This window comes from Marmota monax, unplaced genomic scaffold (genome assembly GCF_021218885.2).
Source record: "Marmota monax isolate L192 unplaced genomic scaffold, Marmota_monax_Labrador192_F-V1.1 WCK01_AAM20220418_F8-fsc00041, whole genome shotgun sequence".
In the NCBI taxonomy this organism is placed as follows: Eukaryota; Metazoa; Chordata; class Mammalia; order Rodentia; family Sciuridae; genus Marmota; species Marmota monax.
In genome coordinates this window covers 16,300,433-16,312,573 of record NW_026695238.1, presented here as the reverse complement: position 1 = coordinate 16,312,573, position 12,141 = coordinate 16,300,433, and the positions used below count along the sequence as shown (strand labels likewise).

The 12,141-nt window shown below is 48.4% G+C and overlaps 1 long non-coding RNA gene across 1 annotated transcript; it reads left to right on the top strand.

Moving 5' to 3' along the window:
- Nucleotides 1-533: 533 nt before the first annotated feature.
- On the top strand, nucleotides 534-11,186 carry LOC124089499 (uncharacterized). Its single transcript, XR_006850752.2, has 4 exons — nucleotides 534-654; nucleotides 1,243-1,392; nucleotides 6,575-6,644; nucleotides 10,868-11,186. It is a non-coding gene; the product is annotated as an uncharacterized LOC124089499 (long non-coding RNA).
- Nucleotides 11,187-12,141: the final 955 nt, after the last annotated feature.

Sequence of the window (12,141 nt, the reverse complement as noted above, 5' to 3'; positions counted from 1 at the left end):
TACAGTTTCAGCTGTCTCAGTCCTTGGCTGGCCAGCTCCATTGATCTGGGTCCGAGGTGAAGAACATCGTGCGTGAAGGACCCAGTGGAGCCGGGAAGCAGAGAGAGAACAGGTCCAATCCCAAGGGCATGCCCCCTGTGGCCACCTCCTCCAGCCATGACCCACCTGCTACAGTTAACACCAGTTAGTCCACTGAAATTCCTGATCCATCAAGTGGATTAATCCACTGATTAGGTCACAGGTCTCGTAATCTAACCACTGTACTTGAACATCCCTGCACTAACACAGGAACTTTTGAGGGACATCTCATAGCAAGCCATGACAATGAGACACCCCCCCACTCACCCTCACCCCTGCTCCCAGTGACCCAGGCTTTGCAACCTGTTTCCCATCCCAAGGACTGTGCTTGACTGGGGACAGGTGCTGTCAGATCCTACCAGCAGACAAAGGGGACGTCAGACTTCCTGTGTGAGCTGCTGAATTTAGCTGCATGCTGACGACCTGCCCCTGCCTCCGCCCTGGTGCCTGCTGCGTCTGCTCCCTGATCCACGCTTCAGACCTTGGCTGCCCCTGTAGTTCTTTGTTGCCTTTCCGTGTTCAGTGTAGCAGGAGAGATATTTTAGGCCAACCTCCCTGACCTCCGTTTCTTTGAGGGTAAGCTCAAAGGCAGTCTTTTGTTGTTCTTTAAATTATTTTTTAAAATTGCTGGCATGGTCTTGGAGCCCATTTGTTGGTCATCTTTCCCTGGAGGCTGTGGACTCCTCCTCCGGGCTGTCCACCTGCAGGTCCGGAGAGCTTTCTCAGCACCTCCTGCTATTGCACTCTGCTCACGTCTAGGGTGCTCTTCTCCAGGGGCAGCCATTGTTCACGAATTGCGTCCATTATCTTGTTTTTCTCATCTTTTCACTCTCTTTATTCATTTCCTTTGTGACACTCCCAGGCCGCTCAGGTTCATCTTTGGCTTTGCTGATTTGATTTTCTTCCTACTGAGGCTGACTTTTCTCCTCCTGGGGTGGGTTTGATGCTGGCTCCTTTCCTGATACCTTTCCACTCGTCCCTGGGCACGTGCTCACCCTCTGCTGAGAGAACTAACCAAGAGCTGCATCCTGAGGCTCACACAGACCTGAGCAGGTGGCTTCTAAAAATCCCCTCCTGGCATCTGCAATGAATAGAGCCACTGGGCGGAAAGACCCTCGGAGTCACTCATCTGACTTGTCCAGTGACTGAAAAATCCGTTTCCAGGTGACACGTCTGGACTTTCAGATGTTAAGCCAGCCTAGGGAGGGCCAGACCCAGGGTTGCCAGGCAGTGTTCTGCAGGTCTTCACTCCGAGGATGACTCCAATCCATCCTAGGACGCTCTGAAAAGCCTCCTGCTGGCCTGTCAGTTCTGGTGAGTCGACTCTTCTGGGGGGAAAGGTCAGATTGGATGCAGTCGCTTACACCTTTCCTGGGACAGGACGAGACATTGTCACTGTCTCCCTGGAGGTCTCCCTGTGTGACCTCATCTCCCTTTGTGATCGCATCTCCCTGTTCTTCCTGAACCAGATTTTTACCATGGACTCCTTGACCCACTCAGTTTCTAAAAAGGGACTCCAAACTGCTTGCCCACTGCACATCGCCCCCTTTCAGCTTGGAGTAACAGCAATGGTCATCGCCCTTTTCTCCTATAGCAGTAGGAGGTCCCTAATATTAGAGGAAAAATTACGGTCAATATAGATGTTCGCCAATATGTCTAGCTCAGAAAGATGTGCCTGGAAAACTACTCCCAAGATCACAAGGGGTGATCTCCCAGAAACAGACGCTTGCTTCCACAACCCAACTTATAAGTGGAACAACTCCCTGTTCACCAAAAATTGTGCTTTCTGGGTCCCACTTTGAACTCCTTGCCTAAATTTCCAAACTGTCAATAACTCTGAACTATGTAACCTATTATTTTGATGGAGTAAAAGGAAAAGAACATCTGGACTTATTAAAAGGCCAGGGCCCACTGATTTATCAACATAAACTGGCTACCCCCATTTTAGTTCCCCTCCTGGCTGGTTTTGGAATAGCTGGATCTACTGCTTTGGGAACTGCAATTCTTATCACAGGCTCTAAAAATTTTAAGTCCCTCAGCTGTCAAATAGATATAAATTTAAACTTTAGGCAATTGGTTCCAAAACCCATTCTCATGGTCCCCTTGGTTGACTACTATCATTTCAACTGTAGTTGGGCCCCTAGTCCTTCTCCTGATTGGGATTGCTGTAGGACCCTGCCTCTTAAAAACCCTCCTAAACCATATACACAAGAATGTAGTTGAGGTCAAGACTTATGGTCTTGCAAGCCCAGTATGGTCCCTTAGACACAGAAGGATGAAAAAGAAACAGGCCTAATGATGTGCAAGTTTGACATCAAACCTACTAAAACCAGTGGGGAATGTGATAATAGAAGCAAATGTGTCTCCATTTTGTTTTATGATTTCATCCTGTAAAACAACCAGGCCAAGTAGAAGGGTCATGACTGGGGCAAGATGTTCTTTTCCTCTTGCTCTAGAAACCTTTAAGAACACGGAACTACCTAATGGGGCATTGTTTCTGTAACTAGGGTAACGGGGCTCTGTTTCTGTAACTGGGGTGACTGGGCTAACTGTGATTGGTTAGGCTTCCCTCCGTTTGACTGCACTCTCCCGCTTCTGTAACCTGGCTGGCTTGCATTGGCTAGACCCCCTGAACATCCCTTTTGCAGTTTTCAGGCTTACAAGGAGCACCTTGCAATTGTTTGGGGCTGATCAGGGGAACAGCTTTATGTTCTGGTCAGTTGCCACCGGTTTGCTTCAATAAAGGCTTGATTCGATTATACGTGAGTGGTCTGGAAGTCAGTTTATGAAACCCTGGGACGAAGCTTTAACTATAACATCTGGGGGCTTGTCTGGGATCCATTTCTTCCCTACCCTCTCGCCAAATTTGCCTCCAACGATGGGTCTTTATTATGTCCAACGCTGGAGGTGTCCACTGCAGGAGGCCCATCCTGCACCACTTCCTCCTACAGCCAGAGCAGAAGTCCATATTCCAACTGTATTTATCAGCATAGAAATACTATTGACGTTTTCATGTATCTTGCAAACTCTTGTCTTCATCTTCATAGCTTATCTGAACGTTCTCCTTAGTGTGTTACGTGTTTAAGAAATACCTTGTACCATGTGTGAGTAAAGATGACATTATCTCTTCCTTTTTGTATACTTACTATTTCTGTTTTCTTGTCTTATTTCTTTCTCTAGTGACCAGAGCAGATTGTTTTTTTTTTTTAATTTTTTATTGTTGGCTGTTCAAAACATTACATAGTTCTTGATATATCATATTTCACAATTTGATTCAAGTGGGTTATGAGCTCCCCAGAGCAGATTGTTGATGAAGGCCATCCCTCCGTTCCTCAAGGCAGACCCAAGAACTAAGGCCCAGGGACTGGCCTTAAGAGCTAGTGTGTGCTATAGACTTGTAAAAATACTTCTTTTTCCCAATTCCAGGGGGATTTTCAATTCATTTGGTGATGGATTTTCTGACCACTCTCCTGTGTCTGTGGAGTTTCCCTTTGCCTTCTCATTTTCTTAACATGGCCTACTTCAATAGCACCTCTTCCCACTTTTGAAACACCATCCATTCCTGGAATACACTGGCATTGCTGTTTTAGAACCCAACATTGAGTTGTATTTGGCACAATGGTTGGCAGCAGAGGTGTGTTCATCAATGAGCTGGTCTCTCTCTCTTCCTTCCTTCTTTGCTCCTGAAGGTGGACATTGGCTAGATTTTTCAAATGACTCTGAAGGCTTTCCTTCTGTTTTTTAGTCTCTTGGATGGCTAAAATAGTTCAGTTTTGAAGGTATGGTAAAATATACCACAAACACATCCAAATCTGCTGCCTTTTTAAGCAGGAATCGGTTCCTTTCAGTGTCTGTTGTTTTAATAAGAATTCCTGTTTCTTCACCAGCTGCGCGACTTGTGACTCTGAAGAGAAGTAAGCAGAGTAGCCCCTAAAGCTCTGGTGACCTCAATCTCACGGGGAGGCTGCCCTTGATCTCCCCCCCTCCCCAGGGGAGGGGCTGTGCTGATACCAGTCTTCCTGGGGGCAGGTGGGATGAGCACCCATGAGTCACCAGGTGCATGTCCCCACACTCCTGTGCAGCTGCCTGCACCCCCAGAGCCCCAACCTTCTCTCATGTACCACACCCACCTGATGGTTCCCCTGCTGCCCCACCCAAGTTACCAGGAGGGGCAGCTGCCTCACTGGACAGTGAGCCCTTGTCCTGCACAGAGGGATGGACAGGTCCCCAGCATGTGGCAATGAGGTGGTGAGACATAGGGGCTACCAGCTTCTTTTTTTTTTCCTGAATTTGACTTTGATTAAAACATTTTAATTTAAATTATTTTAGGATGCCGGGGAGCACGTCCTGAGCCCCATTATCCTGTTCCTTCTACAGTGCTCCATTTGCCCAGCCTTCCAGTGTGTGGCAGGGAGTTGCCCTTGCAGGGTCCACGGCCTGTCATGGGGAGCCCTGTCACCGCCTCGTAGCTCTGTTGTGCCTCTTTCTCCTGCTATTTGACGTGGTTTCTCATGGACTGGCTTTTGATTTCGTTGGTCTTTTATTGTTCCCTTGTTTTTCATTTTATTAATACTACTTTTAAATTTGTTATTTTCTTCTTGTTACTTCTTTTTGTTTCACTATTTTTTCTTTTTCTAACTTGGAAGAATTAACTCATTTATTTAAAATTCTATTTTTAATAAATGCTTTAAGGATATAATTTAAACACCCAGTACTAATTTTACTTTCTTCTTCTTCAAGTTTTACATAGTATTTTCAGGCTGTTCAATTTAGATACTCTGTAATTTTCATTGTGACTTCCTCCTTTTATGTGAGTTATAAATAAATAAATTTTAAAATGTCTCCATATCTGGAGGGGGAGATGTCTGCTATTTTATCTGTTATTGTTGATTTTTAGTTTGGTTGGATCATAATTGCTAGCTTGATCTGTATCTTATAGAAATGTATTAAAAATTACTTTGTGATTTAATACATGATCACTTTTTCTGGAATGTCTATTCTGTATTTGATGTAAGAGGAGATTTTTAAAATATATCCTGTTAGTTTTAATTTTGTTCATGATTATTTTTTATCCTAAATATTTTCTATGTTCATTTCTAACATGGAGATGCTGATATTTCTCTCAAAAGCTTAAAATTTGCATAATTTGAGGCTTTTTGCATATTTGATTTTGTTGTATCTGTTGTCTTTTTTTTATTTCACTGATATCTACTTTATTGTTGTTGTTCATTTTACTAATTTAGAGTGTCAATTTTTGTACCTACTAATGCTACGTATATTATATTCTACTTCTTCTATTATTAATATTGTTGTCCTAATTTTCATCAGCATCTGTAAGCTATACCATTTATCATCTTTTTATTTAGACTTGACTATGCAGTTTTATGTTATTCTGTGTTTTTTGTAAGTGGTGTTACCTATATTTGTAAACATCTCATGTGACAATCTCTGCTTTTTAACTGACAAATAGAATTCATTTATATTTACTGAGATTCTGATATTTTAGACTCATTCCTCCCATTTCACATTTTCTATCTGTCATTCTCTCCGTTTTCTTTTTTAGTTTTTTCCTTTGTATTATTAAAATAATGAAAATTTTATATTCTTCTTTTCTTCCTCTGTTGATGAAGAAGCCACAGACTGAATTTTTATTGATTTGATGATTATCCTTTAAGTTATAACTCAACTGTAAGTTATTTTTCTGGCACTTTCTACAGTAATTACTAGTTATTTATTATCTATTCTCCTTTAAATTGTGGCAGGACTTTTGTCTTGCTTCTTGCCCCTGACAAACCCCACACTCTTGTTATTGTGCTTGGATACTATTACATCCTCTTTACCCCACACATGTGCACACACATAGAAAGGACTTCTGCAGTCGACGACGGACATACTCACTGCCACATCTACAACAAGTTCTGGGCTTGTTACTACTTCCCATGTGCCATCTTTCTGTGTTCCCTTTTCTTCTATCTGAATGTATTCGTGCTTTATTTAAATGCAATAGAAAATGGCATTAGCTAGTTACAGAGAAGTAGCTTATTTAAAAGATGAGAGAGTTGACAGAATTGTGAGGTGGCATGGAGACAGGAGTTGAGGCTGAGTTTCTTGGAATAATGGCCCAGTCCCTTCCTCAGGTCTGACCTGGTGGAAGACCACCTGTGCCTCCTCCATCAGTGGGCACCTGATGGGGCAGTTTCCACGGCCCGGAGGCAGGCTCCCACGGCCACGGGAGGCAGGCCCCGGGCAGTGTCGTCAAAGGTCCTACACACTGAGCTCTTTGAAGGAAGATGCTCCGTGGCCCAAACCTGGAGTCCCAAGGTGGGCCCCTCCTCTGGGCCAGAGTAACCGCGTGATGTTTGGAAGCCTCTGGGCAGGATGCGTCACCTTCCCTGGTTACTGAGCGGATCCAGTCTTTACATCTGCACAGATGCATGGGGATCTGTTTTACACCTTGGTCTACAATCCAACCTGCTTTCTCTGTTTTGCTGCTCAGGTGGCTCCAGTGCTGTCCCTGGAAACTCTTGTAATTGGCTCCTGAGCCCTCTGACATCAATGGCTGCTATGTAAGTTTTTTTTCTTTAGCATTTTTCTTACTTTTTGATACAAGACACTCCAGGCTCATCTATTTCCCTCCCCAGTCCTAGGACCTGCCTTGTCCCATGGAGCTCTGGCTCCTTTTGTGGGAGAGTGACACTTGAAACCGAGATCCGGGTTGCACATGCTCTCCTGGCACATTCCATAACCTGTCCTTTGACTGACGTGATTGATGATAATGACACCCAGTTATGTCTTCAGAGTTTAGGGCTTGAAAGGCAGATGCCTCTCTCCTGTTTACTGGCCACATTAAAGAGCAAGCTGGCACCGTTTGAGGACATGGGGTTTCCTGCTGGGACTCAATAGCTATTACACGTTCTTACATTGTGATAACGTAGAATTTATTTTTGTGCAAAAGATTCTCCCCGTTCTTGGTAAGAATGGCTTGAGAGCCGTTAAATCATGGCTTGTTAGTATCACCTTTGTCCTGGGAGAAGTGAGAAGTGTCATTTAACGTAAGGCAAGGGCTCATGGAGTAGGCACACGGGGACCAGAGCACGCAGGTGCCGAGGCTCCAGGGCTCCTTCCTGTGCTGTCCAGAGAGGGTGCTACCACCGAGAAGGGAGTGGTGGCCATCAGGGGCCAGGTGGGGGCAGAGCAGTCAGGAAGGAGGGGAGCTGGAGGAGCCAGGACGGTAAGTGAGGTCAGTGCAGAGATCTCCAGATGAGATTTAAGATGGTGATATTCACGTCGTGTCCTCAGGCTGGGAGGAGAACCTGGGGGTGAGGGACGGTGCCTTCGCCCCTGCTCTGGAGGCAGCCTGGGCGTTTCTCGGAAGTAAGACGAACGCTTTGTCTTCTCTCTAGGACAGCAGAACGCCTAGGCCTCTTTCCTGCTGCTCAGTGATGCCCTCTGGCCCTGGCGGAAGCCCCCTGAGTTCACACCCCACCGGCTGCACCTAGTTCTAGCAGGCACGGGTGGAAGCCGAGGGGCCGGGACTGGCTCTTGGCTGCTGGCGGCCCTCAGCTGGGCAGGCAGTTTTCTTTAAGGGCATCCTTTAGAAAAGGCAGAGCAGAGGAGCACTTAAGGTGTTCTCACACCAGGAGATGGGTTCCGTTCACCCTGCAGGCTGACGCGACTGCATTTTACCTCTAACCAGGTGGTTCCCGGTACAGAGAGACAGGTGCAGAGCTGAGTATTGTGGGAATTGTGCTGACTGGGCTCCTGCTGGGGACACAGGCCTGGGGCTTGGAGGGCTGGCTGAAGCCTGCTCTTTTATTGAGCCCAGTTATTCACATTGACCCTGTTCCACCACGCTCTTAGCACACTCCTAGCAGATCCTCTGTTTTCTTTCTGGCCCTAGGATTGAATAGAGTGGTGCTCTGAACCACATCCCCAGCCCTTTCTTTATTTTTATTTTTATTTTGAGACAGGGTCTTGCTAAGTTGCTTAGGACCTTGCTGAATTGCTAAGGGTGACCTTTGATTTTGCAGTCTTCCTGCCTCAGCCTCCCGAGACACTGGAATTACAGGTGTACACCACCATGCCTGGCTTAACCCTCAAAATTCTCTTCCACCAAGAGTCACACTTTTCTTCTCCCACGTGGAGTAACTCTTATGGCATTATAATAGTGCATCTGTAAATAAGAGCAGAGGCACCTTGCAAATCATTGCTGAATAAATGTGTATTAAAGAAGTGATTCTCAATGATGCTGTGCATTAGACTCACCTGGGGAACTAGACCCAGGTCCTCTAAGCCTGAATCTGTTGGGAGTCTCAACACCAGGGTTCCATGTACAGCTGTGAAGTTTGTGCACTGAATCAAGGCACTTGGCTGGGGAACCCACTAAGGGCTGAAATCAGGCCAAGCTTAGCTCCCCACTATGTCCCTTGGCTCAGGGATGAGTCAACCCAAAGAGGAGACTTTTCCTGGGATTTGTAGCACATGCAAACACTCTGTGTTTGCTGACACCTTCCACAGGGTCATATCAATGACTCTTTAGCTCATCTTGCAATATAAGGAGGTTTGGGCACCTTCAGGATGTGAAGAGGAGGTGAAATTAATTGTATTCGTTAGAAAGGGCCTTTGGGGGAGATGCTAAGAGGTTAGAAATAAGCCTACCCTGTGCTGTTGGGAGATGCTTAATGAGATCTTTCCATTTGGCTTTTCTTAGAGGCTTTTCCTTTTATTTACAGAACACGAAAAAAACTAAAATAAAAGAATAATAGTTCCGCTCCTTCTCCTGCTTCAGTCAGCAGAGTTTAGCATCCTGATCTGCCTGAAGAGTCAGCAGTTTCCCCAGGGCCCAGGTGGAGGGGAGCAGGTAGAAGAAGACTGGCCCTGGATCTGGCGCTGTCCAGGGCACGCGGCCTCGGGGCTGGAGAGGGGGCTCTTTGACAGTATTGCAAGGGTGAAACTGCATGCGGCGGGGTGCAGGGTCTGCAGCGGGTTGTGTGGGCCTGAGGCCCTGTGTGCACCTGCCTGTGCCCGCTGCTGGGTGTCCTGGGATTGCCGTTTGGGTTCCCCTGGCTGAACAGCTTTGCTGAGCTGGAGACCGTCCAGTGTCAAGGACGTGTGTGTCTCAGGCAGAGTGTGTGTCCTTGAGGAGCCCAGGTCACAGTGAATGACGCAGCAGGCTACTTAGGATGGCAGAGTGAGCCAGGAGCCCTGTCACCCGCAGCGCGTTCTATCTGATGGCACATTCTCAGCAGATTGAGGACGAGACAGCCTAACCGCCAGGGTAGAATGGCCAGCTCCCTGGCATCTAGGATGGCAATGAAGCCCTGGCACCCCAGGAAAACGTGTGGCACTTCCTCCTACCCTGCCTTCCTGGACCTTTGGGACTTTCCTTATTCATTTCAGATATGAATTCTAGGCAGTAGTGATGGCACCAAGGTGACTTCTGTGTATTTAAAAGCTTGGTCCCCAGTGCAACAATGTCCAGAGGTGAGACTTAGAAAATGACTGCTCTGGAGGTCTCAGACCTCATCAGTGGATTAATCCACTTGCTGGATTAAGACTTCGCTTGGATTATTGGGAGGTTGGGCCTAGTTAGAGGAAGTAGGTCACTGGGGGCGTGACCTGGAAAGGCTTATCTTGCCCTGGGCCCCTCTTCTCTACTTCCTGGCTGCCCTGAGCCGAGCAGCTTTCCTCCTCCACACCCCTCCACATGATGCTCTGTCTCCCTCAGGCCCAAAGCAGTAGAGCCAGCTGCCTCTGAGCCACAGAATCACGCTGTCCTCCTCCAGGTGGCTCAGCCAGGTATTTGGCCACAGTGATGAAAACCTGACCGATGCTCCAGGTCACACACACTGTTTCCTTGGCTTCTGCATTTCCTTTGGAAGGAGGGGAGGGAGGACAGAAATAAGGAGAGGAGGGGAGGGGGAAAGGAGAGGGAGGGGAAGTGAGGAGGGAGGGAAGCCCTGCTTTGGTGAAGTTTGGGGTTTTAGAATGTGCGACTCAAAGGGTGCACCCCAGGGCTGGGGTGCAGCTCAGTGGCAGGACCCTTGCTTAGCATGCTCAAGGCCCTGGGTCATCTCCAGAACTGCAAAAATTAAAAAATAAAACAGGAGTGCCCACAGGCTGGCACGCCCTGGAGGGTGCACCTCTGCTCGGTGTGCAGGGAGACCTGGGCGCAAAGAGTCGTGAGATCCCTTCTCTTACCCGGCTGCGCTCCTGGTAGGGGGGCTGGCATGCAGAGCAGGTTGTGGTGCAGAGTGGGCAACGTCTCAACAGAAGGGAGAACAGGGGAGCACAGCCTGGTGGAGAGGACGAGCCACCCTGGCTGCAATCGTGCATCTGGGCAGGCTCTGCGGGGGGTCTGGGGCAGGTCTTGGAGATGAACACGGGCTTGCTAGGTGGCAGGGAGGCCTGTGCTCTCAGGAACTTCTACAGGTGACCAAGTCACTGGCTTGGGCTGACTAGGTCTCTTGCAAGGGTCCTCTCAAAGGTGAATGAGCACCAAACATAAACCTTAGATGCCGATTCCCATTCGGTTTGGTGGGTGGGGTCTCAGGGGCCATGGGTGAGTCAGGGGGCCTCACCGAAGTGGCTCCAGAGGGCAAGAGTGGGCACATCTGATGAGCGCCCAGCACTCTTATACTGTTGGGGGACTCAGGGCAGACCAGGGCGGCCTCCCTCCTCAGAGTGCTCGGGAACTTGGAGAATGGGAGTAATGGAAGAGCCCGAGAGGCCCCCATTTGATCTGGAATCTTCCCCTAAACCTGTGCTCACTGTGACTTTCTTTTCTAAGGCCACTCTCAGCTGTAGGTGTCTCCTGCCATTCTCTTCTCCAAGTGTCTCTGGAGCTCTGGAAATAGCCGTCTCTGTGAGGAACGTTTCCCTGCTCCACATGGAAAAACAGTTTCACTTTGACCTGATTCTGATCCTGTGGATCCCTGGAGATGCTCTGGGAACAGGAAGCTCCATCAAAGCTCCATCTCCTCCCTGTTCCCTGCATCCCTCTGAGGCCCAAGGGATTGGAGAGCGTCTCTAGTCTGAAGGTCTCTGGTCTCTAGCAGGAAAATTGGTTAAAATAAGAAAAAAAATCCAAACAGGAATAAAGTAATGAGTTAAAGAAACACCATGAAACACATGGGCTCCGTGTGGTGCAGTTGTGGGGTTCCCCAGGGTCTAGAGGGGAGGAGGGTGATTGTTTCTGGGAGCTGAGCATGGCAGATACGGGCAGGGGGCTTGCTCCCGAGACCCCTCCTCACACAGCATCCAGGTTTCCTGGTCCTTCTACACGCTGCCTGTGGACCATCCCTTCCCGCTCAGGTGCCTTTCGGCCAGTTCTGTGCCTGGAACTCTCTCCCGCCCACCTTTCCTGTGTCCTAGTGAACCGTGGCTTTTCTTCTGGGTCTCCCTTCTCTGACCCCGCAGAGTGTAAAATGGCAGGCCATACGGAGGGGCATCGGGAGATGAGAATGTGCTGCTAAAACGGGGCCATCTGGGCCCACTGGGGTGATGCAGACGCTGACGTGTCTGTCCCCACCACAACACTGGGCACATGTGGAAGGCACGCCACCACTGTCCTCCTTACAAAGAGGGGGCAGCTCCGCAGTGCCCTGTGCATCCAGCTCACAGCAAATGCCCCAGATGCTCACATGGAAATGTGGGCTTGGACTCACTGTGGAAAGGAGTCAGGTGGGTCAGGAGGACAGGAAGGGGCGGGGCCCTGGGTCCAGAGAGCAGCCTGGGGCAGGCAGGTGTGACGGAGCAGGGCAGGCTGTCCTGACTGTGGGGGGCTTGGGAGGGGCTGAGGTCCGCTCCAGGAAGAGGGTGAAAACCCATCAAGACTCAGGGCTTGGATGCTTCTGTAACATATTAAAATGTTGCATCATTTCAAGCAGGAAAAAATATGAGTTTTAAAAAATACTGCTCTGCGAGTGTCAGAGGAAATCCCTGGGGGCGCGCTTTAGCTATGGTTGTAGCCAAAGAGGAGGGAGAGGATGGGAGTGAATCCCATAATACTCAGGATGTTGTGGGAAAGACAGTCCAGAAGCAGCAAGCAGCAGTCTGAAGCGG